Source organism: Dioscorea cayenensis, chromosome 19 (assembly GCF_009730915.1).
Source record: "Dioscorea cayenensis subsp. rotundata cultivar TDr96_F1 chromosome 19, TDr96_F1_v2_PseudoChromosome.rev07_lg8_w22 25.fasta, whole genome shotgun sequence".
NCBI classification, from domain to species: Eukaryota; Viridiplantae; Streptophyta; class Magnoliopsida; order Dioscoreales; family Dioscoreaceae; genus Dioscorea; species Dioscorea cayenensis.
Genome location: NC_052489.1, coordinates 15799495 through 15824548, shown reverse-complemented (window position 1 = coordinate 15824548; position 25054 = coordinate 15799495). Strand labels below are relative to the sequence as shown.

The 25054-nt window shown below is 37.4% G+C and overlaps 1 long non-coding RNA gene and 2 pseudogenes across 1 annotated transcript; 1 reads left to right on the top strand and 2 right to left on the bottom strand.

Moving 5' to 3' along the window:
- Nucleotides 1-1392: 1392 nt before the first annotated feature.
- Nucleotides 1393-11683, top strand: LOC120284083 (annotated as a pseudogene).
- Nucleotides 11684-14247: 2564 nt separating this feature from the next.
- On the bottom strand, nucleotides 14248-23568 carry LOC120284082 (annotated as a pseudogene).
- On the bottom strand, nucleotides 20076-20670 carry LOC120250231. Its single transcript, XR_005532969.1, has 4 exons — nucleotides 20614-20670; nucleotides 20476-20538; nucleotides 20323-20388; nucleotides 20076-20157 (listed from the first exon to the last, which is right to left on the bottom strand). It is a non-coding gene; the product is annotated as an uncharacterized LOC120250231 (long non-coding RNA).
- Nucleotides 23569-25054: the final 1486 nt, after the last annotated feature.

The window sequence follows — 25054 nt, the reverse complement described above, 5'->3', positions numbered from 1 at the left end:
TTCCTAAGATGGTCGTAGTGAATGCAGATGAAGAAATCTTCTTTCTGGCCATCTGCCATGGGAATGCTATTGCTCCTGAACTACTGGCTCGAAGGCAGGACGAGAGGCCATCCACTTTCAGATGTCCTCGACGTTGTTCACCAGCACGGGTTCCTAGGCGCCGGAGTAGCCCCGCCCTACCCCGCCCGGTCGAAACACCCCCTCCCCCGACGGTGACATCTCCTTTGACAAAAGCAGCCTCCCCAATCGCAATAGCCCCCGACGGCAATGGCCCTCCTTAGGGACGATATCACTGCACGGCTGCTGTAGGCGTGCCACGTACTAATAACGAAGTTCCCTCGGCTTGTTGCTCGGGTGGAGGCATTGGTGGGACGGGCACAATCGAATACACCGTCCCTACAAACAAATGAAGCACCCGTCACTGACGCCACCCAAAAAAGCCTGGATGTAGCCGAGGTAGCCTCGGTGATTGCCGAGAACGTGAGTGTGATGGCGTCAGATTTTGATGACAACGACGTCATTTGGATGGCCGTTCGGAAAGGGGAACGTTTGAAGAGACTCGCAAAAAGAAAAAAAATAATAATGTCTCTTCCTCCACCGGCTGATGATAAAGCAGTAGCAGCACCATCGGCGGTTGATCAGCTGGCTACAACAGTAGTGTCTAAGGAAATTATTCCGGAAGAAGCTGCAGCTGTAGTCGATTTGATGGCCAAAGAGATACCCATCTCGGTGGAACCGGCGGACGATGGTGCAGTTTTAGTAGATGTTGTCGCCATCCCCGAGGTTGAGAAAATCGTTGACAGCATTGTCAACGAATTCGTTACTTCAGTCGAACCAGCTATCGATGCTTCGGTCGAAATCATCCCTCATCGAAAGGAGAAACTCTCCCACAACCGTCAACAATAACACCTTACAATAAAACGAAAGATGTTGCTGACAAGGGTGAAGGAAACGTCAGCGAAAAAAACAGTGACAGTTACCGCGGCTGCGGTTGACAGTATGATCCTCGCCAACAACAATTCAAGGAAGTGCGCACGGACTTTCGACCGAAGAAGAAGAAATACCCCAGACAAGGTCACCTCGACGTGTTCGAGCAGGAGTTATTAAAGATCTTCCTCAATTGCTAGATGGATTCATAAGTATCAATATCATTTAACTGGTTACCATTTAAATTTTGTCTTTACCGTTTAAATTTTTGAGTTACCCTTTAAATATTTGCTTTAACGTTTAAATTAATGAGTTACCATTTAAATATTTTCTTTACTTTTTAAAAATATGAGTTACCGTTTAACTTTATTAGTCTCCATTTAACTTTGTCGTTTATGGTTTAATTATAGTACTGTCGTATGGAAGAATGATTGTGTTAGCACAACATGAGCAAGCTTATACACGATGCTGGACGGGAAGAAAATGGTGACAGACGATGTGATGGATGTGTTAATTTGCATAATCAAGAAATCTCTGACAAGAGTACCATATCCATATGCGAAGCGTGTCTCCATCACGCGATCATTGGCACTATTCATGTCCAAGCAGTTAGATGTGAATGAATCGGCTCTTGCTATGATGGGAGATGCCGCGAGTAACTTGTATGATGTTGACATAGTCAACCTTCCAATCATCATGAATGGCCATTTCCATTGGTCGTTCTTGATAACGAGAAGCAGAAATACATGCACTATGCCTCCCCCGAAAGTGAGGAGTACGACAAAAGCGCTTGAGAGATGGTAAGTGCTTTGATAACTAGAGTTTTATAAATAGTGCTCTATTGTGTCAATATGGTCCTCGGCGAATCGGCGACTCTAGCCTACCCCCCTTCCCCTTGTTCACGACACTGACACCCCAAGGCTGAAATGAGAGTGTCGACTGTGCCGTCTACGTCATGTGGTTTATCGAACAGTTGTTCAATGGTGAAAAGCTACGGCTACCGCAAGAGGATGTCCCTTACTTGCGCTTAAAGTATGTTACCCGCATAATTAAGGAAGGAAGCGCAACCAACATCACTGAAAAGGGGGATTCTTCGACTGGGGAGGAAAAAGATTGATATATAATATTGTACAATAGAGTTACCGTGTAAATAACATTGTAAATCATTTACATATCATAGTTTTTGTCTAAATATCTTTGTTTATGTTTAAATTCTTAGTTTTATGTTTATTTTTCAAAGTTAACGTTTAAATAAAAGTGTCTCCATGTTTAAAAAATCATTGTCTTTGTTTAAATATCTTTGTTATTGTTTAAATATCGTTGTTACTATGTAAATTATTACAGTTTCTGTATAACTTTTTGTTTACTTATAATACCATTTTTTATTCTCAAAATGTTTAAGTAAAACGTTTAAACAGCAATATCTCTGTTTAAATATAACACTTAAATATGAATGTGACCTGACGCTTGGCAGCGGCTGCAATATAACTCGCGGACCTCAGACGGTTGTGACTTGATCCTCTTTCGTCTAGGACACCCAGGTTGCCTTCACGTCACAGGAGGTCGCAAATGCAGTTCGTGATTTTCATCTGTAGGCTTCTCATTGTCAGATATAGGGAAAATAGCTTCCTTATACGCTAGTTTGTAATTGTCGACAGTGAAATAGTCGTTAATAAATCGATGAACATTGGTGTCTGTCTGCATTATTGCAGCGCAAGCGTGTTTGCAGGGGATACCATAAACTTCCCATTTGCGACATGAGCAAGTTCTATTGGCAAGATCTGCAGAGTTGCTGCACTGGTCAACCACTTCATAACAATCATCGACACAATGACTAACATGAAGATTTCAGCTTTCTGCAACAAGTGTCTTTACGTTCGAATGTATGTCTGGGCATAAGTAGGTCTCCTATTTATTTTCTTGCTCACGGCGGTTGCATAACATACGCATCAACTTGAACCTGTACAACGTAGAACACGAAGATGTAAACAAGGTTAAGCAAAGACACTGATATTTAAACAGAAACAAATATTTTTAAACGGTAAGTGAAAAACTTAAGCGAAGATCAAGATAATTAAACACAGATAAAGGTTTTTGAACAGTAATGAAATAATTTTAAAGGATAAGAACAAATCTTAAGCATTAAATAAAATCAACATTCGAATACCTTATGGAGTTGACCATTTTCGTCACCGGTAAATGCCGAGCTTCTTTGATCCACGCATTGAACGACTCTGCGACATTTGGATACATCTCTCCCTAGCGTTCACCTCTAAACAAATAATTCAACCAATGTGACATATCCGATTTATGAATCAACCACTGAGATGCCCACGCAATACGAAAGTATATAGACCAGCACTCCTTCCTCAATGCTTCCCAAGTATGACATTGGCTTTCATAAAATTGGCGTCCAAGTGTCGAAGGCAATATGCATATGGGGAAGAAGGGAAGACTCTTGCAATGGTGTTGATAAGGCCCTTAGATCTGTCTGACACGAATGTAATTATCTCTTCATAATCTCCTTCATCGTATAAAGCATCACCTAACTTGGAAATGAACCATGTCCAGTTGGCATCAGTCTCACTATCAACAATACCGAAGGCGACGTGAAAAAATCCATTGTTTTCATCTTTGCCCGTAGCACCCAGTAGAGTACCCCGATACTTCCCAAGGAGATGGGTGCCATCGAGAAACAACAGCGCCTTGCAAATCCTTTTCAATCCCACGATACACGTACTGAAAGAAAAGAATGCACGTTTAAAACGTTCACCGTCTCTTTCCACAATTGCAATGCTACCGGGGTTTGTCTCAACCACCTTATCCGCGTACCAAAGCAACAGATCGTAGCTAGAGATGTCACTGCCGCCGAGGATTACCCGGGTATGCTCTTTTCCCAACCAAGCTTGCTTGTATGGAATGTGGAGACTATGTTCCCACAACATGTCCTTTTGAATGTCGATAGTCTTGTACAAGAGCCGGTCCTTGAGCTTCTGAATCACTCATGTGCTTACCCATTTTTTGGACGTTTTTGGATGTAACACGGATCTAATTCCACCACCGCAAGTGTGTGACGGGGGCATTGTCTTGATTCTGAATGTATTTTTATTATATTCCTTTGATTCATGAAGGCTCTATTGACAGCCGTCGGCAGCACATTCCACAGTTACCCAGTGTTTTTCGTTGTTTAGGAATTTGAAGTCAAAATTCCGATTGATTGCAAAATTTTGAAGCGCGTCTCAGAAATGTTCAACACCCTGAAAACATTATCCGACATCCAACGACAACACTTCAAATTGAACTGACGAGGAAGGAAGGCATGCCGCACCGTCAAGGTCGCTATGAGGTGAAACGGGAGTACTCGCAGAATCCAAATTCCTGCCAACACTTTAGTTTAAACGAAAAAGATCAATGTTTTAAATGGAAACATAAAATGTTTAAATGGTAACTAAACATGTTTTAAACGGTAACAAAAATATTTAAACTATAAGTAAATAATTTAAATGGTAAAGCAAATATTTAAACAGAAACAAAATAATTTAAGTTGAGAAATCAACATGTAAATGGTAACGTAATATATTTAAAAGGTAAATGGGATAATTAAACAATAATTAACTTCTACGACTACATAAATATAAAAGAGAAGAACTTTACAAAGAGAAGAAATCATTTTCAGTAGGATACGACAATGGCACATCATATGTCTCAACAACAAGATCGATTACAGAGCATTTGAAGATGGAGTACACGTGACACATGCGCTGGAAGTCAACCTCGTTTTCTACTGGACAACTGTGTTATGTCCATCGGATGTGATAAACTTCACCCTAACATGGGAAATATTGAGACCCCATCGCTCACATATCTCAGTTAACACTGATTCCAAAGAAGTCAGCGCCGTGAACATTAGCACTCGTCCCTTCCCTTTGTATCTAGCAATAGCACAAACTTTCCATAATAGCCCTGCATTTTTATAAGTTGTTACTCCCTTCCCGCAGAATAATCAAACTGAGAGCAATGAAGAAATTCTTACCTTATCTGGAAACTGGCAGAACTTAAATGAACAAACCAAATGAAGTGAAAAAGAAGAAGAAGAAGATGTAATGAGCCTTCTAAACTTTGTTTGACAAAAATCAAGCAGGAAGGCAAAAAAAAATACACAATTATATGCATAAAGGTCGGACATGATATGATTGGGCGGTATTTTTCTCACCATTTGCAAGGTCAAAAATGAAATTTCATAACATGGACTCACTTCAAGTGATCAATAGGGGGTAAAGGGAATTTAAACTATGACGGAAGAGCCTTCCGGAGTGTGCAAAAGTTGGAGGGGGTTTTAGGAATTTTTGAATATCACGAGGGGCAAACAGTAATTTTCCCTAATAATAATAATAATAATTTCATGCGGAGTCTTCTCCTGTCAAAAAATAAATAAATAAATAAATAAATAAAATAAAATAAAATTGGCCTAGTCTGAAGACCTCACCAAGCAAGCACGCGAGTGTAACATATTTCAATTCATACCCATCATGAATCGAGTGTTTCATCATCACATTCTTCGATCCCTCGTTGCCTTCTTCCCACACATCCGATTCCAATCCCACGGTCTACGCTCCAAGGCCTTCTCCCGTATCCCAACAAGGCATCAACCCCACCGCCACCACAACGACAATGACAACGACAACGATAACGGCGATCCAAAGAATTAGAAGCCGTGGAATGAAGACTTCGGCAGCCGCTTCCAGCTCCATAAGAGCCGTGGCCAACACCTCCTCACCAATCCCCGCATCCTTGATTCCATCGTCCGCCGAGCCAACATCTACCCCGACTGTTGAGAAATGCTTGAAAAATATCAAGTGAAGAAGGTGCTGACTTGTCAACTCTGAAGAAGAACAGTTTGACCTAGTTGACCTCAGTCAAGATCCAATGAAAGCTGAGATTTACCACTCAGCCTAATCTTATTATTATATTCATATTACCTTTTTGTCAACCAACCGGAGAATGGGGACAAGATCCCTCCTTTATGTCAGGTCATACATCCTAGGTTTATTGTTGTACTAGGTTTATATTTAAAAGTTACTTTTTGGATGTGTTGGGACTCTAATGCAATGATGTAGAACATTTTGCTTATTTGATATTTAATGTTGTGTGTGCTGGCCAGTATCTGTGTGCCACAAAAATCCATTCAGTGTAAAATCTTGTGTCTTGTTGCTTTTTCGAGTTATCTTCTCCTATTTTCAAATACTGTATCTTATTGGTCACCCAACTTTGACAATTTATCCAGTTAACAGTGGTATCAGAGCTTTTTCACTTGTTTGTGGCGATGGCATCAAGCAGCAACCAATCTACTGGAGTTTCGGGACCAGCTGTACCTACTTTTGATGGTGAAGACTATGATCTCTGGTGTCTTATGATGAAAACTTTTTTTAGATCACAAGATCTTTGGAAACTTGTGGAGAAGGGGTTCTCGGAGAAGGAAGATGAAGCCAAGGTGAGGGAGAATAAGAAGAAGGATGCCAAGGCATTGTTCTTCATACAGCAAGCTCTCTCTCGACCCATTCTTGCCAGGATTGCCACAACAAACACAGCAAATGAGGCGTGGGTTGCTTTGAAGAAGGTGGTTCATGTAAATCCCAAGGTAGTGGCTGTCAAGCTTCAAACATTGAGCCAAGATTTTGAGAATCTCAGGATTAAGAACACAGAAATGGTTCAAAATTACATCACAAGGGTTGTAGACCTTGGAAACCAGATGAAGAGTTTGGGAGATACTATTTCTGAAGCAATGGTTGTTGGGAAGCTGTTAAGGAGCTTGGGACCCAAGTTCAACCATGTTGTCACTGCCATTGAAGAGTCCAAGGACCTCACGAAGCTCACCATGGAGGATGTGAGTGGATCTTTGGTCGCTCACGAAGCTAGGCTGCTAAGACAAGCCGATGATCAAGTTGGTAAAGAAGAGAAGGCCTTCCATGTCAAGGGTGAAGCAGTGGGCGTTAGAGACAAGGAGAAGGGAGTCTCTAGAGGTTGAGGAAGAGGTTTCTCTCGTGGGAGATTCCGAGGAAAAGGAAGAGGTTGATCAACAGATAATCGACAGCAACAAGGAGACCAAAGAAGTTATAGAAGTAATGTGCAGTGTCACATATACAAGAAATTTGGGTATATGAAGATGGATTGCTGGTACAAAGATAAATCTGGTGAGAAAGAATCAACAATGGTTACTGAGGAGAAGGATGTAAGTAATTTATTTATGGCTCAATGTGAAGATGAAAGAAGAAATGCAACAATGTGGATAGTTAACAGTGGTTGTTCTAACCACATGACTGGCACAAGGGAGCTGTTCAGTAATCTTGATGAAACTCAAAGAATTAATGTGAGATTGGGAGATGACAAGGAGATACAAGTTCAAGGAAAGGGAACAGTATCTCTTGCAGCCTCAAAAGGAAGAACTAAACTTCTACATGATGTTCAATATGTCCCAGGACTAGCGCACAACCTTCTTAGTGTTGGGCAGCTGCTTGCCTGTGGATATTCCGTGATGTTTGTTGAGAACTCATGTGTAATTCGGGATGAAAAGTTTGGGGCAGAGCTGGTGAGTATATCTATAACTAAGAATAACATGTTTCCTCTTGATATCTCCAGGGTTGGAAGAGTAAATGTGGCAATGAGTGTGAAGGAGAATGGCAAGCTGTGGCACTTGCTACTTGGTCATCTGAATTTTGAGTCTTTGAAAGCCATGAAGAGTAATGAAATGGTGTCTGGGTTACCTAGTATCATCAAAGAGCATCATTGTGAGACATGTATGATGGAGAAACAAGTAAGGAAGCCATTTCAGTCTAAAAATTCTGGGAATGCTCAATTCCCCCTGCAGCTGATCCATGTGGATATCTGTGGACCCATGCAAACCATCTCTTTGCGAGGAAGCAGATATTATTTGCTGTTTGTAGATGACCATACACGCATGTGTTGAATATATTGTTTGAAACACAAATCAGAAGCCTATCAGAAGCCTATGAGGTTTTTCAAAAATTCAAACAGATGGTTGAGAATCAATCTGAGTTCAAAATCAAAGTGATGCGCACTGACAGAGGGGGAGAATTCACAAGCAGTGATTTTAACGCATTCTGTGAGAAGCACGGCATTATAAAGCAGGTCACTGCTCCATATTCGCCCCAGCAGAATGGGGTCTCTGAGAGAAAGAATCGAACCATCATGAATATGGCTAGATCAATGATGAAGGAGAGAGGGTTGCCAAATACCTTTTGGGCGGAAGCTATCAATGCAGCTGTGTATATTATCAACATTTCTCCTACCAGTGCCTTGAAGAATATAACTCCCTATCAAGCTTGGCATGGATGTAAGCCCAAGGTGAGTCATTTGCGAGTATTTGGTTGCATTGCATACTCTTTGATTCCTTCGGTCAATAGACAAAAGCTTGATACAAAGTCTGTGAAATGTATTTTTATTGGGTACTACCTTGATTCCAAGGTATACTGATTATTTAATCATGTATCTTCCAAGGTAATTGTAAGCAGGGATGTAACATTCTGTTAATCTTTGGGCTGGAATTGGAACTGGAGAGGGAATGCTGAAGCTGCTCCACTGATCGTGTATGAAGATGCATCAGAAGATACTGATGGGTTGTCTGATAAAGCTGATGAAGTGATAAAGTCTTCAGCAACAAATGAAATAACTCAAGTTGAAGAAATTAGTGACACTGGTGGTGTGTCCTCCTTAAGTGAAAGATCTCCTGCAAAGAAGGCTAAATCATTGAAGGAAATATACGAGAGCTACACATTTGCTCTAAATGTAGCGGATCCTATCTTATATGACGATGCAATCAAAAATGAAGTTTGGAGGGAGGCCATGGATGAAGAGCTGGATGCTATTAATCGAAATGACACTTGGGAACTGGTGGACCTTCCATCTGATAAGAAAGTTGTGCAGCTGAAATGGGTTTACAAGACGAAGTATCACTCAGATGGGAGGATACAAAGGCATAAAGCTTGATTAGTGGCGAAGGGGTACACTCAAGAAGCTGGTATTGACTACAATGAGATCTATGCTCCAGTCGCGAGAATGGAAACAGTGAGGTTTCTTCTTGTGTTAGCTGCACAAAGGAGCTGACCGGTGTACCAATTTGATGTCAAGTCTGCCTTTCTAAACGGAGTAATATTAAAAGAAGTATATGTTGAGCAACCTCATGGTTATGAGATGAAAGGTGAAGAGATGAAGGTCATCAAGCTCAAAAAGGCCTTGTATGGGCTTAAGCAAGCCCCCAGGGCTTGATACTCGAAGATTGATGGATAACTGTAGAGAAATGGATTCGTGACAAGTGTCAATGAGCACACTTTATACAAGCGAGTTAATGGTGATGATCAGCTGCTGCTGGTGTGTATATATGTGGATGACATTGTATACTTAAGTTCCTCACAAGACATGATAGAAGAATTCAAGCAAGAGATGAAGAGTGCATTCGAAATGACTGATTTGGGCCTTCTGAGCTACTTTCTGGGCTTGGAAGTGAAACAATCTGAAGGTAGTGTGTTTGTGTCACAAAGAAGATACGCTGAGGAAACTTTAAAGTTGTTAAATATGCAGCATTTTAAACCAGTCTGCACACCAATGAATTACAGTGAAAGGTTGCAGTTTGAGGATGACTCTAATTCTGTAGACATGAGAAGTTATAGAAGTTTGATTGGTCGACTTCTCTACTTAACTCACACACGTCCAGACATTGCATTCGCTGTTAGTATGCTGTCAAGATTTCTCAGCAAGCCAGCTATAAGTCACCTCAGTGCGGCCAAACACTTGCTGAGATACATTGCTGGAACGTGTGCTTATGGGCTGAGATATACTGAGCCAGACGATTGCAAATTGAGAGGTTATACAGATAGCGACTGGGCAGGCTCGACTGATGATCGGCGCAGCACATCTAGTATTGTTTTTGAGATTGGATCTGCAGCAATCTCGTGGGGCTCCAAGAAGCAGGATGTTACTGCGCTTTCAACAACCTAGGCCGAGTATATAGCTACTACTCCAGCAACTTGCCAAGGAATATGGTTGAAGAGATTGATGGAAGATTGTGGAATGAAACAGGATGGTCCTATTGAAATTTGGTGTGATAAACGATCTGCAATTGAAATCACCAAGAACCCGGCACACCATGGCCGGACCAAACACATTGACATTCGTTTTCATTTTATTCGCAACTTAGTCTCCGATGGATCCATAACACTGAAGTACTGCAAATCTGAGGAACAGAAGGCCGATATTCTCACCAAGGCTTTGACAGTGAAGAAACATATCTATCTGAGGATGTTGCTGGGTGTTGATGATTTTCAAGCAAGGGAGAGTGTTGAGAAATGCTTGAAAAATATCAAGTGAAGAAGATTTTGACTTGTCAACTCTGAAGAAGAACAGTTTGACCTAGTTGACCTCAGTCAAGATCCAATGAAAGCTGAGATTTACCACTCAGCCTAATCTTATTATTATATTCATATTACCTTTTTGTCAACCAAACGGAGAATGGGGACAAGATCCCTCCTTTATGTCAGGTCATACATCCTAGGTTTATTGTTGTACTAGGTTTATATTTAAAAGTTACTTTTTGGATGTGTTGGCACTATAATGCAATAATGTAGAACATTTTGCTTATTTGATATTTAATGTTGTGTGTGCTGGCCAGTATTTGTGTGCCACAAAAATCCATTCAGTGAAAAATCTTGTGTCTTGTTGCTGTTTCGAGTTATCTTCTCCTATTTTCAAATACTGTATCTTATTGGTCACCCAACTTTGACAGTTTATCCAGTTAACAGATGACACCGTTCTCGAGATCGGCCCCAGCACCGGAAACCTCACCGTCAGACTCTTCCAATACGCCAGCAAAGTCATCGCTGTCGAGATTGATCACAGGATGGTTGACTCTCGGCCGCGTTTCTCAACTCGGCCTTGCCGACCATCTCACGGTATGTCCATCACCTGTTTGTTTTAATTTCTCAACGAAAATCCGATCTCTTTATATATATATATATATATATATATATATATATATATATGCCCCTTATTCTTTTTTCTGATATTTATGCCTACCACCTGGTTGTACGAATTCCTCAATGAAAAGCTCTTTCTTTTCTTAAATTTTTGTTTATTATTATTATTATTATTATTATTATTATTATTATTATTATTATTATTATTACAAGATAATCACTTCTCTAGTTATGTATGTCCATCACCCGTTTTTTCTACTTCCTCAATGGAAAACTGTTTTTTTTTTTGGTATATATATATATATATTAAATTTTTTATAATACCATGCTAATTACTCAATAAAAAGGCGATGTTCTCATATAACCACTTGATTTCTTTTAGTGAAAGGACAGACCAGTATTCATATATTTATTTAAGTAATAATTTTTGGGTTTTGTACTTTAAATTCTAAAATAAATAATGTGCCTATTCCCCGTTTGTTTTAATTTCACAATTGAAAAACTAATTTTTCATATCACCCCCTGATTTATTTTTAATTTTACATATAATTTCAGGGAAGTATATGCTTTTTCTTCAGTTGATCAAGGAGAACGCATTGATGACAAAGCTGCCACCTTTCGACCTCTGCGTAGCAAACATTCCATATGGTATCTCTTCTCCTTTAATTGCCAAGCTGTTGTTTGAGACTCGGCCGCCATGTTTTCGCACCGCAACGCTACTGCTGCAGAAGGAGTTTGCTCGCCATGTTTTCGGCCGTCAGTTGGTTTGAATCTAAATCATCTTTAGTTAGGTTTTTGGTTTGTAGAATTTGGAGCGCATATATTTCTGAATTTAGCTTTGATGTTATTGTTGAATGATTCATATGGATTTTGTAACATAAATTTGAATGATTCATATGGATTTTGTAACATAAATTATTTTTTCATTGACTTGTATTTCATTTATCATTGGCCATCAATATATATACAACAAATTTACATTGAAGGGCTAAATTTTTTGGACTGCATTGCGGTGAGAAGCAGTCCAACCTCGCTCTGATACCATAATAAAAAGGAGAAGGATTTTGAATTTTTGACTTGTATTTCATTTATCATTGGCCATCAATATATATACAACAAATTTACATTGAAGGGCTAAAAGTTAGGAATAAAAGTTACAGGATGAAATCAAGGAAGATTGGTAACGTTGGCTAAAATAAAGGAAACAAAATAGGAAAAATAATTTATGTTACAAAATCCATATGAATCATTCAAATTTATGTTACAAAATCCATATTAATCATTCAACAGTTATCTTTTAAGCTATGATGATTGGGAGCTATGACTCTTAAAATTTACTCCTGCTTCTTGTAACCTTTTCTGTGACAAGTAACTAAATTTTTTGTGAATTTACTGATTGAGTTGAGATAAGTTTGATTTGGGTTTTGAAGTGTTGGAAAAGAAAATCAACTTTTTGATTAAAGTAAAAAACTTTAAAATGAATGAAAAAAGTGAAGGTGCATATATAGGAAGATATGTGGCTGTTTGACAATGAAAGAATATGCCTATTAGTTAATTGATAAACATTAAAGACCTGTTAATATATAACTGGATGTGAGTCTGATTTGGCCAATTGTATAATTGCTCTTTCTTTGCTATATAAATGCGTGTGTGCACGAGTGGCCGTGAGGTGTGAGAGAAAAATTTCATAGAGAAAACAATATCTCCCAAGAGTTTATTTAATACACAAGCTTGAAACTTTTTCTTGTCTTAAAATTACTTCTATTATCGTTGTTTTTCCCACTCAATCAAGAGAGTTTTTCCACGTAAATTTCGTGCATGGATTCCTATGATTTTTCACCCCTATTTCAATTTTAATATATTGTATGTGTACCTAATACTATTTATGTACTGCTGTTTATTAACAGTAGTATGAAAGTCAAGTGACGAATATTGTCACTACACTAAAAAAGAGCTTTAGATGCGGTTTTCATGACCTATAGAGGCGGTTAAAATTGCCTCTATAGCTTTACCGGTGAATTTTTCACCCGCCTCTAAACCGCCTCGTATCAAGCCGGCTCTATACTTTAGAGCCGATTTATACTAACCGTTGGGGTAAATTTGATCTACAAAAGCCGTTTTTAATAACAAATGTAGAGACCGCTTCTATAACTTATAATTTCTTATTTCTTGCAAATAACTTTAGAGGTGGTTATAACCGCCTCTATAGCTAATAATTCTTATTCCTCTCAAATAGCTATAGAGGTGGTTATAACCACCTCAATAACTAATAATTTCTTATCGCTCTTCACTACTTTTAGAGGCGGTTATAACCGCCTATAAAATTTTTATTTTCTAATTCATACTTCTAGAGGCGGTGATAACCACCTCTAAATTTGTTCATTAGTTGAATTGAATTTTAATTTATTTTTTTACCTCACAAGAAAAACACTATTTCTGATCAACAATATACAAGATAAAACTTGTGCTTTTAACTCAGTAAATTTACTGGCATGATAATTTTATACACATCACTCTTCGCTCATCAATCCAGAATAAGAAAGACACATATCTAATGAAGAATTGCCATTAGTTAAATAGTTTACACAATATTCAATTGAAAAAAAAAAAAAAGCTATACAAAAGAATCAAATGAATGAATCTGATACATTGTGACCAAAAAATGACAAAAAAAAGGAGATTACAAGCAATTGCACAAGAAAAGAAGAAGAAAATAAAAACACAAAGAATGCCACATGCTCTTTGTGGGAAATGATGGTTTTCTAGCTATCAAACCTCTTTGGTTTAAGCCATCGAACCGATCTTTTTACTAAAGATCCAACAAATGAGGCTTTTTAGAATGCAAACCAGTTTAAACGTTTTCCTCCAAGATTAGAATAAGTCACACCATCTTGTTTAAGTCTTGCAATCTGCAAATCAGTTTGTAAAATCAATGGAGTTTAGTTTTTCATGGTAACCATGGTATTGTTTGTCACTAGAGATTTGGAGAGTATCATATTTATGTTCAGATTTTGCATCAATGTGTATGTTGATCATATTTTTATTTAGTACATATATTTAGTATAGACATTGCATGATCAGAAGCTACCAAAAAAAGAATTGCACGTGTTCAAGTTTCTCAAGATTTGTACATATTTTTTGGCAGTTAATATTTTTTTTGATGGAAATAAGTGCAGTTAACTAGAATTATACTTCAAAGAAAGAACATGTCCTTGAACATAAACTAATTCAACTAGTTGAGTTGTTCAATGAAGAAAAGCCAATGCTTGGTACAATCATGACAACATTGAAACCTGTTAAAATTTAGAGCCTTAACTTTGACAGAGTGAAACACATTTAAGAATCAAAGAACATTAAAGCATACCTTGCTTATTTTTCCTTCCTTCAAGTACCATTGAACTCCCGACTAGTTTACATATTTTATGAAAATATGACCGCATCGCAGAAATGGGGCACAAGAAATTGTCTATGAGCATGGCAAGAAATACCTGCTTTGAAGTCAATAAGAAGAAATTAATATACATATATATATATATACATAGTGAATGCATTATCAATGAATAATATTTAGTCACTCAAAGTAAATTAATGATGTGAAGATGATGCATACGAGTCCCCAGTTATAGGAACCAAGTGACATTTTCGATCCCTCAGGAGATGACATGTTGCACAACTAAATTTCCACCTTTGTCAAGTTCCACATTGAGACAAGTGTAATAACTATGCAAACTACCAAGCAGCCGACCATTGACAAAGCCTGAACAACACCCAATTTAACTTTAATCCCCACTAAAAAACTTTAAATCCAATCCCCTTTATTGAAGATCATGTGTACAAGTAGCCGATGAGGTAAAAAAATTGGTAGCTTTAAGGCCAGTTAGTAATTTTGTAAGAATAGATCGTAGTTTGCTCACCACAAGATAATGTATTTGATTCTCTGAAGAGATGATTACTAATTTGTGCCCTTATGGCAGCCAAAAAGTGTATAGTTGCCATGAAATATGGTACAACAAATTCCCAAGGTAGATAGCAGTGTGCAAAAAATAATGCTCGGTTCATGAGCCAGTTAACCTCTGAAATGTAAGATTCAAGAACAAAAGTTTTCTTCCTCAGGTAATTCTAATATCTGCACAAGAGAAAAATAGCAAGGATGGCATGACCAGTTAACAATCAAAATGTTAGCTCTAGATCAAAAGTTTGTTTCATTAGTAAATTTGGAACCTGAACAGGATTAGTATAATAAATATGACATGGTTATGGATGAGATGATTAGAAATACTAGATTTGAATTTGATTACCTAGCAAAGCATAGGTCACTAGCAAGAGGATGAGGAAAGACAACAACTAATGGTGAAGAAATAAGTTTTTTGTTTTCCCTGATAAGGAAGTGTAGGTTATGCATTTTAAACGGCTTGAATATTATTAGGATTTATAACATTTGGATAATTTTAGAAAATTAATTAGAAACATTAGAATGCATCTCCATGGGAAAAATGGTCACTTGATCATATCTAATCTGCCATATGCAGTTCATGCACAGTTAGGACCATATGTACAGATTTGATGCATGCAATCATCATATGCATGGGTATTAGATGGAAGAATTAAGTTCATCAGTGAAGCCTTTTTAATTTTATTACTATTATTTTTTTCTTATTTCACTTACAGCATGAAAAAATAAATGCATTTTCAAGTGATGCATATGAAGCAAGAAATTAATAGCTATTGTAGCAAGAGTCATGTCATCAAAATATCCACCATCTCTCACACTACAAGAAAACATGGGCATTAGAGACGGAATTTTTCCGTTGGTGAAAGTCAATATCACCAACGGATTTTGTGACAAAATTCGAACGAAAAAGATTTTATAATTTAAAACATTAGTGACGGAAATTCATATTATCACCAACGGAATATTCCGTTGGTGATAGTTTCTGTTGGAAGTTCCGTTGGAAAAACATAGAGACGAAATTTTAGGGTATTATCAACGGAATTCGATAGTATCACCAACGGAATTCAATACAATCACCAACGGAATTTTGTAGTATCACCAACGGAATTCTCTACCATCACCAACGGAATTTTATAGTATCACCAACGGAATTTTTTAGTATCACCAACGAAATTTTATACTATTACTAACGGAATTTTGTATTATCACCAACGGAATTCTCTACCATCACCAACGGAATTTTATAGTATCACCAACGGAATTTTGTGTTATTACCAATTGAATTTTGTATTATCACCAACCGAATTTTTATTATCACCAACGGAATTTTGTATTATCACCAACAAATTCAATACTATCACCAACGGAATTTGTATTATCACCAACTGAATTCAATACTAATAACAACGGAATTTTGTAGTATCACCAACGGAATTCTATACTATCACCAACGGAATTTGTAAGATCACCAACTGAATTTTTTTAAGCAACAAAATACACACAAACCACAAACACACAAGACTACAAGACTACAAGACAACAACAACAACGATGAGTCCCGATGAGAATAGCGCTTACAAAAACAAGCCTTAGATTCAACCTAATGCCTCTGGTATGGTCTTCTTCGATTCCTTTGCTCAACTGTCTCACCATATTGAAGAACCGCATGAGCATCATCATAGGTTGTCGCCATGTCTCCGGTTACTCCGTACCATCTGCATAGTTGTGGCATGTGCCCTGGTTCTATCTGGTACTGTTCCATGTAGATATCTCGCAACTCAGATGCAATAATCGTACTGAAGTCTCTAAGTCTCATGCTCACCACTAAGTGTGTCTGCGGCACAAATACGTGAGTTTGAACTGTCAGTGTTGGGGTTGAGGTTTCTTGGGATACTTCCGAATTTTCTCCTTGCTCGTCCACAGCAGCAGCATCAGCATCAGCAGCTCGAGCTTCTTCTTCCTCCCTCAATTGTTCCTCCAGGAGATAATTCTCTACTCTCAATCTATCATACCTTGGAGGAGGTGATCCTTGTTGCTGTCTAAGTGGCATGTTAATTGACTTTCTAAGTGGGTTGATTTTGGTTAAAAAATCTTCAATTTTTAACATGCACACTACTGTGACATTCTCGTATAACTCATACTCCCAAAATTGTATGCATCCAATTAATCTCCTTTAATCTCCAATCTTACTTGGAAAGAGAAAACACCAAACTATTGTTATTAGAGTTATTTATTTATTTTTTTAAAACACTCTAAACATACTATTTTGTCCTAAAAACACTCATTTCAAAAATCAAGTAATTTTTTTATAAAAAGAAATAAATCCAAACGTGTTTTAATTATATTCACACTGTTATTCCTTCTTTACAAAACCAAGAAAAGAAACAGGTTAAATAAACAAAAAAAAAAAGATATATGCACAATGATGAGTAAAACAATTGGTGCCTACCACACAAGATTCAAAAGCTAAATAGCATACCAAGAAGCCATTTTACATTTTATTTTTTAAAAAACAAAGTTATGTAGTGGTAATGGTGATTATGTTGACCAATAAATTGGTGCCAAGTACCATGTTTATGATTTAATTATACATGACTTTGGTTTTTATGGTCCCATTCCCCATGGACGGCTCTAATTTTGATTCATATTTAATTTTTTAATAATTTTTTTTTAAAATGAAACTTAGTACAAAATTTTTAAATACATTTCAGATATCAATGTGCCAATGATTGAGTAATTGGAAAAATTCTATGGTATTAATTAATTATAACTTATCACTAGAATTTCAAAATCAATCACAAAAATCTCTTTTATTAATTATTAACTATTAAATCCAATATATATATATATATATATAATCCTAATTAGAAAGAAAACTTCAACCCATGAAATAACTAGTTTTTCTGATTTTTTTTATTTAATTTAATAAATAATAAAATACAAAATTAACAGATGTATTAATGTATTAATTTGTGCATATTTTTGAGTTAATTTTTTTTAAAAAATAATAATAATTTTTTAAAAAAAATTAATGTTATTTTAATGTGAGTAAAACCCATCACTTCAAAGAACACAGAGCCTATTTTAAAAAAATAATAATAATTTGGTTTTTAAAAAAATTAATGTTATTTTAATGTGGGTTTTAATGTGAGTAAAACCCATCACTTCAAAGAACACAGAGCCTATTTTAAAAAAATAATAATAATTTGGTTTTTAAAAAAATTAATGTTATTTTAATGTGAGTAAAACCCATCACTTCAAAGAACACATAGCCTATTTTAAATATTAATTTGTGCATGAGTGTTTGACAAAAACAAGCACTGAGATTGAAACACACTTAGATCTCAATAGTAAAAATTTGTTTGACCCATAACACGAGTCATTTTTTCATTTACTTCAAAGTTGCATGTTAAAACTATAAGCTCAGTTAAAATTGACTTACTTTCTTTGTCTTCAATTGATTTTATCCACACGAATCTGAACAGGGTCTCCAGCCTTTGAAGACGCTCCAAGCAAATGGTTCTTCCTTGGCAGCATCTGCAAGGACTAATGTGTCTCAAGGATGAACATTTTCCAACCTTTCATGTCTTTGAACTAAAATGTGAACGAAGAACATAACTTTGACCAAGAATGCCACAAGTGTCATTTAGTGCTCCTCTGTTCAACTAAGCCACAGACAGAGAGTTAAATACACAAAAAAAAAATAAAAAATAAAAAAAAGTAAAAAATTGCAGCTTTAATTAATTGGCTATTTATTTCTCTGTGCTTTTTGCCTACCATTATTTATTGCTCTCTTTATACTTTTGGTCTGTATTTTTTTTATATAGAAAATGACACATTCTTTGTACAATAAAATGACAGCTTTTGGGTAATAATCTTGAGTGGGTACCTTATTATGCCCAAATTTCACTTTGAGCACCAAATTTTGATTTGTTTCTTTTCGGATACCTTATATTTATTTACTTGCACCGGGAGGGCACCAGGGAAAATCCAGTGAGGTTTCGCTTATGTGGCCACCGGAATAGCCACATCAACACCAAAAATTAATCTCATTTTCCTACGTGGTGTTGACATGTCAGCAACTTGATGATGTGGACAAGGTTATGCCACGTCGACGTCCACGTCACCGGACACGTAAGTCACCATTAGAAAACCCTCCCGTCCCCACCTTTCCCCCTCCGGCTCACCGTCCTCCCTCGTTTCCATCGTCACAGCCCGTCGTCATCCTCTCCCTCTCTCAACCAACCGTTTCCCTCCGATGAGCAAAATGAACAAGATTCTCGGAAGAGATTCTCCGAAGCAATTGTGCGCATAGAGTTGAACATAGTAAAAGAAGAAATTGAAAGATTTCGTTGAAATTGTTCGTTCCCTAAAAACTAATTATAAGTTCTTCTCTCCATCGAAACAATAGGGTTGTTATGCTCATTACTAAAGTTGTTGAAGAGGTGAAATAGAACCAAAGAGATAAGTCGAAATATTTCATGACCTTACTGAATGATTCAGAAAAAGGGTTACTCTATTTTTTCTTGTATATGAAATGTTTCTAATTGAATTTAATCTTATTCCTATTTTTATTCGAAAAAGAGTAATTCAAATTGTTTATTCCGAAATAAATTATGAGGAAAATGTATTTTCAGCTTAAATCAAACAATAATTCTCAATACTAAATGGTTATATTATAGTTAGTATTAAGAGTTAGTAACAATCAAACAATAATTCTCAATATTCCTATTGTTAATCCTGTAGAATCTGGCCCATTGATTTTTCAATTAAAAGTACTATGTGAAACCTTCTAACAATCAAACCAGATGCCTAACAATCAAAACTTTTTTAATTCAATGTATTTGAGAAATTAACCATTCACACAAATCTCATAGAAACAAAATGATAAATTTCATTTAGCATGTTAAAGTATTTCAACAGAGAAACAAAGTCTCAACTAATCATTGTCTTAATTGGAACATCAAAATATTACACTACATCCATAGGACAACACAGCATTTCCATCAATAACGAAGAAAACCCACTAATATGCCTTGTTTCTTGCCCCCCTTTGTAATAAGCTTTTCTCTCAGCCTTCTTTCACCTTCATTTGCAATTGATGGGTTATGGACATTTTGCTCAAAGTTATTAATCACCTGCAATTCCCAAATTTTATTTAAACATGTGAGGAATTTTGATGAATGTGCTGGTTTTGTAATTTATGGATGTCACCTGTGACATAGGTTTTTCTCGAGCCTGTGCAAGGGCTATGGGTTCCATATTGTCACCAATTCCACTTATGACATCCACCTAGTGATGTGTATCAAATCAACATTACTCAATAAAACATGCAAAGGTCTATTGGTGATGTTATTATGTCATTTTATTATATTAAGTACTTCTAAATGAAGGAAAATTTAGAAGATAGTAAAAAATATTTGGTGATTGTCCATACTATCAAGTTGATAACCAAACCTGTAACAGAAATTTTGCTGGTGCTATATGTTCCTCATTGTGCATGGTCCCACTCATGATATCAACCTGATGATATGCACAAACTATAGATTATTGAATTGCTTTTAGGTAGCTACTTTAGATCAAAGTTTATAAAGCTAGTAAAGAACATACCTGATGAAAGTGTTCCTTTAAGACACTAGGGTCAATTGCATCCATAGGGTCATTTGTAGAATCCTGCTAAAAAAATTATGGACATAAATTATATTGCCACCTGATCCCACATTGCAAATATGAGCCTTATATACTCACATCAATGGTATTTGCTGGTGTATTAGCATCATCAACTGGCTGTTTGGTAGTATTTTCTTTTTTCCCCTGTCATGCAAGATGATCTAGATTAGGAAATAATATATGAAACAATTAATTGCAAGTAATATGGCTGTAATGAGTACATGCATCCCATGAAATCTTCTATTATGACCTGAAGCACCACACACACTGCAAGTAATTGTTTTTCCCTTCCTGCTCACCTTCTCTTTAGCAAAGCTAATTGTCTCATCTGGTTGTTTCCTCCTGTTCATTTTTTTCTTGCCTTTTTTCTTGTTTGTAGGTACTGGTGGAATCATGGGCCCTTGATCACTTGTAGGCCAGCAATCCATACCTTGTGTTGGGTGTAATATGTGGGAATATGTCTCTAAAAATGTGGACACCTTGTAACAGTCTTCTAGGTGGTTCTCTGGTTTGTCTTTATTGTAATATATAGCAGAAATTGCATGACAACAAGGTAGTCCTGTTAATTGCCACCTCCTACATGTACATGTTCTCTCTGTGTTATTAACTACAAATTGGCCATCATATCCCAAAACTTGATATTCATCTCCTCCAGACCATGTTGTTGTGTATGACCAACTCATCTTCTTTGATTTCTCTAACTTTTTTAAAATCTTAGGGCAATAACAACACCATGTGATTCTTTTCTAAAATCATCTTCATGCATCTAGGAGGATGGGACAACTATAATAAGTCCCTAAGTGTCAAAATTCTAGATATGTTTTGCAGGTCAATGTAAATGTGATGTGAATGATGAACCATGTACCATTATATAACCACTACATAGGAAAAATGTCTTCCCACCAGTTGCAAATCCCATTGAGCAAGGCTGAAAATATTATTCTTGAGTATAAATTCACCTCAGACAAAAATAATAAATTCCATCAATAGCATTAATGGTACTACTAAGTCAGTCAGAATAACTAGATATTTTCTGTAACAGAAGAATGCTCGATTGTAAATTTTGCAGCAGCAATAATTGTGTTACATAAAAGAAGAAGCCAACAAATTGGTTGCTTTAAAGAATATGTTTAAAAATTTGCTTCAACTTTGATGCAGTGTGAGTAGCTTCTTTGTTTAAGTCAGAACAAATTGTCGGAAGGTAATTTCCCAAATTCTAAATTAATATGCAAAAGGACAATGGCTAGGAGGATAGATAAGTTGTTCTGATAATTATTTACAATGTGATATTCATAAATGCAATAGCTTCCCAAACTTCCAAAAGGCAGATCAAGAGGATATCTAGTTTGAATAAATATCTATTTCATTTCAACAAACATGAGAAAGTAACTATCATCTATATTAAAATATGACGCATCATGGAAAGAAAATATTAAATATACCTTAGGACTTTTCTCCATTCCTGCAGTCAGAGCTCTAACTAATCCAGGATGCAGTCTAACATCATCATCCAGAAATAACACATACTTGCTGCCCTTATGCATTTTCTCAGCACCAAACTACATTGGTTTTGTGGATATCAAGATCAAACAAGCAGAAATTAAAGCAATTAACAAAAAGCATTAATGTGGAAAACCACTCAAATCAACATAAACAAGGGGAATTATTTCTCTCAAGTAGAGGATAAGAGGAAAACAAATTCCAGAAACAAGAGAAAAAAATGTTTATTTCTTAGTACCATCAAATATAGATCATGAATTGTCTATATCAAATGAAATATATTGCGCAAAGAGCTAACAAACAAATATATAAAAAATTTGAATGCCACTCAAGTTTGCACAAGTCAAAAATAAAATCCACTAGGTTCATAAAATTTTTGGCATAAGCAAAAGAATTACACATCTTGACAGCATCATTAAATTAAAAAGATAAGAGCTAACAAGTTAGAAAGAATAAAATACTGGCCATCTATCAATCTGTCATATCGAATCTAAGTAGCAACGCAATGCATCATTCGTGAATACTCAACATCTCCTTGTTGAACCATTTATTGTAGAATGTCTAATGGATATAGGGCTAAGGCCTTTGTTTTAAAACAACTTTTCAAGAGACAATTATAACTTCTTAATTAGAAAGTTCATTAAATTGGTTCCAGTATTACAAACATAAAATTTTTACATTCTATTAATTATAGCCAATGTTGAGAAACCATCATTGGTCATCAACAAGTGGATTCAAATAAGTATATCATAGTTCAAACCAGACTTCAACCAGGAATTTAAACATGATCATAGTTGTAGAGGCATAAGTCATGTGACTATTTGTAGCATTATTAAGAGCAAGACACTGCCTTTTGTTGTAAAGAGGAAGTCCTACATGCAAACTTTAAAATGAACCCTCTTAAAGAGCACTGCAATCTATTTTTGCCAAATAGAAGAAGGTATTAATGCTATACATACTAAATGATTATGAATTTTCTGACTGCATGTTGTTGAGAGACCAGCCGCACAATCTTTACATCAACACTGTCCTGAAAATCAACAACAAAAAGGAATCGTACGGAAATTAAACACACTGAACATAAAATTCTTTTCCACCCTGGCATATTATGTGCTCATCAAATAATCTAAAGAAACAAGCAACTTGATTTTTTTAAAAATAAAATTCTATAGAAACTAATGGGGAAAAAAAGCAAAATGCAAAGAATCTCACAATTTTCCCAGAATTGACAACTTAGAACGTCAAAGAAATTCACAATTTTGAGACGTGCAACCTCCTTGTTGATTCAATTAAAGTATATTCTGAGATCCTTCAACTCAAATTGATCTACAAAAACACCAAGATCGAAATGAGAAGAGTTAACCATAGAGCTAAGAAGAGGCGAAATGGGGGATGCATACGCTGCTGCCATTCTTTAGCAAGGCTAATGATCTCATTGAAGACCTCGACACTTGCGAAGCGACGGTGCTGAGACTCGCGGATGTGCATGGAATCGAAGCCTTTCTCGGCACTGAAGATATTTATATCCAACATCCCTGTGGTCGTGGTCGATGAGGAAAATGTGCAAATGAGTTCATCGATTTCTTTGAGCGCTGATTCTGAACTCTTCTATTATTATTGTTAAAACATAGTATTTGTATAGAAGTATGGGAGTATATGAGCAAAGATGATGAGAAGAACAGTGAACCTTAAGGGTGTTGCTTGTCGGTGGTGGTGGCTGGAAAGAGAGCATCCCATATCTCGGAGAAAGCGGAGATGATGGTGCAGTGGTGGCGGCAAGAGTTAAGAGAGAGGATGCAATGCAAGAGCTCCTCCAGAGTAGGGGGCTCATACAACTCATTCTCCTCCACAATTATCTTCGCCATGGATCGTCAAAAATCAAAGTATGGATCATCAGATCTCTTCACCACGGCGAAGCTCTCATTAACCGTCAATTCCTTCACCTCCTCCCTGAGATTAGTGCCGCCAGACGAGTCGGTGGAGGAGGAAATTAGGGTTTCGGTCTCATCATCATCGCAATTGTTAAGGGTGAGAGAAGAGGTTTGGTTGAAGTGATCGCTGTGAATCTCATCATCGCTGGAGAACCAGCCACTATCGCTGGAGGAGAAGCTGGGTCAGGATTAGGGTTAGGGTTGTTAGGGAATACAACTGTGTATACAGCTGTATATCTATATTTGTATAGCTACTATATTTATGTACCTGTGTATCTATATATATCTTGTACATTGTAGTTTTCATGTATGAAAAACTTGTGGTCTTTCCCACCTAACATGGTATTAGAGAGGTTCTCCTAAAGCTTTTTTTTTTCTTTCCGCGCTGCCACGTGCCCGCCAACGCGCGCCCTCAGCGAGCCGCCCTCGGCCGCCATGCCCGCCCACGTGCGCCCTCAGCCGCCGCCCACGCCGCCCTCGGTCAGTCGTGACCGCCAGGCAGCGCCCCAGGCGTCTGCCCACGCCGCCTCGTCGCCTCGCTCGCCCTCCGCCGGCGCGCCCACCCGCGACGTCCGCGCCGACCTCGGTGCCCCAGCGTCCCTCTGCAGCGCCTCGCGCGCACCCACACCGCCCGCACGCCCATGCGCCACCCGCGCCACCCTCCACCACCGAGCTGCCCTCGGTCCCCGCGCACACCCACGTGGTGTGCTCCATATCCTCTGCCAAGGTTTCTTATCTACAAAAGGCAGACGTCATGCTTAATGGGAAGAATTATAAAGCATGGTCTTCCATTTTACGTGTGCTCCTTCGTGGACCTAATCTTTGGGGTCATGTTGATGGTACCCGTCCGCCTCTAGTTTCTTCTAGTGCCACCTCTTCTAGCTTCTCTTCGTCTACAGTTACCAACGCGTCCTCTTCCCCGTCTGCTGACTTGCTCAAGTGGACTGAGGATGATGCTCGTACCATTGCTATCATCTGTCAGTCCTGTGAGCTTTCTATTCGTTTGGCTGTTTATGATCTTTCTACAGCTAAGGCGATTTGGAATCATCTGCGCGCACTCTATCTTCCTTCCAGTCAAGCGTTGCGCT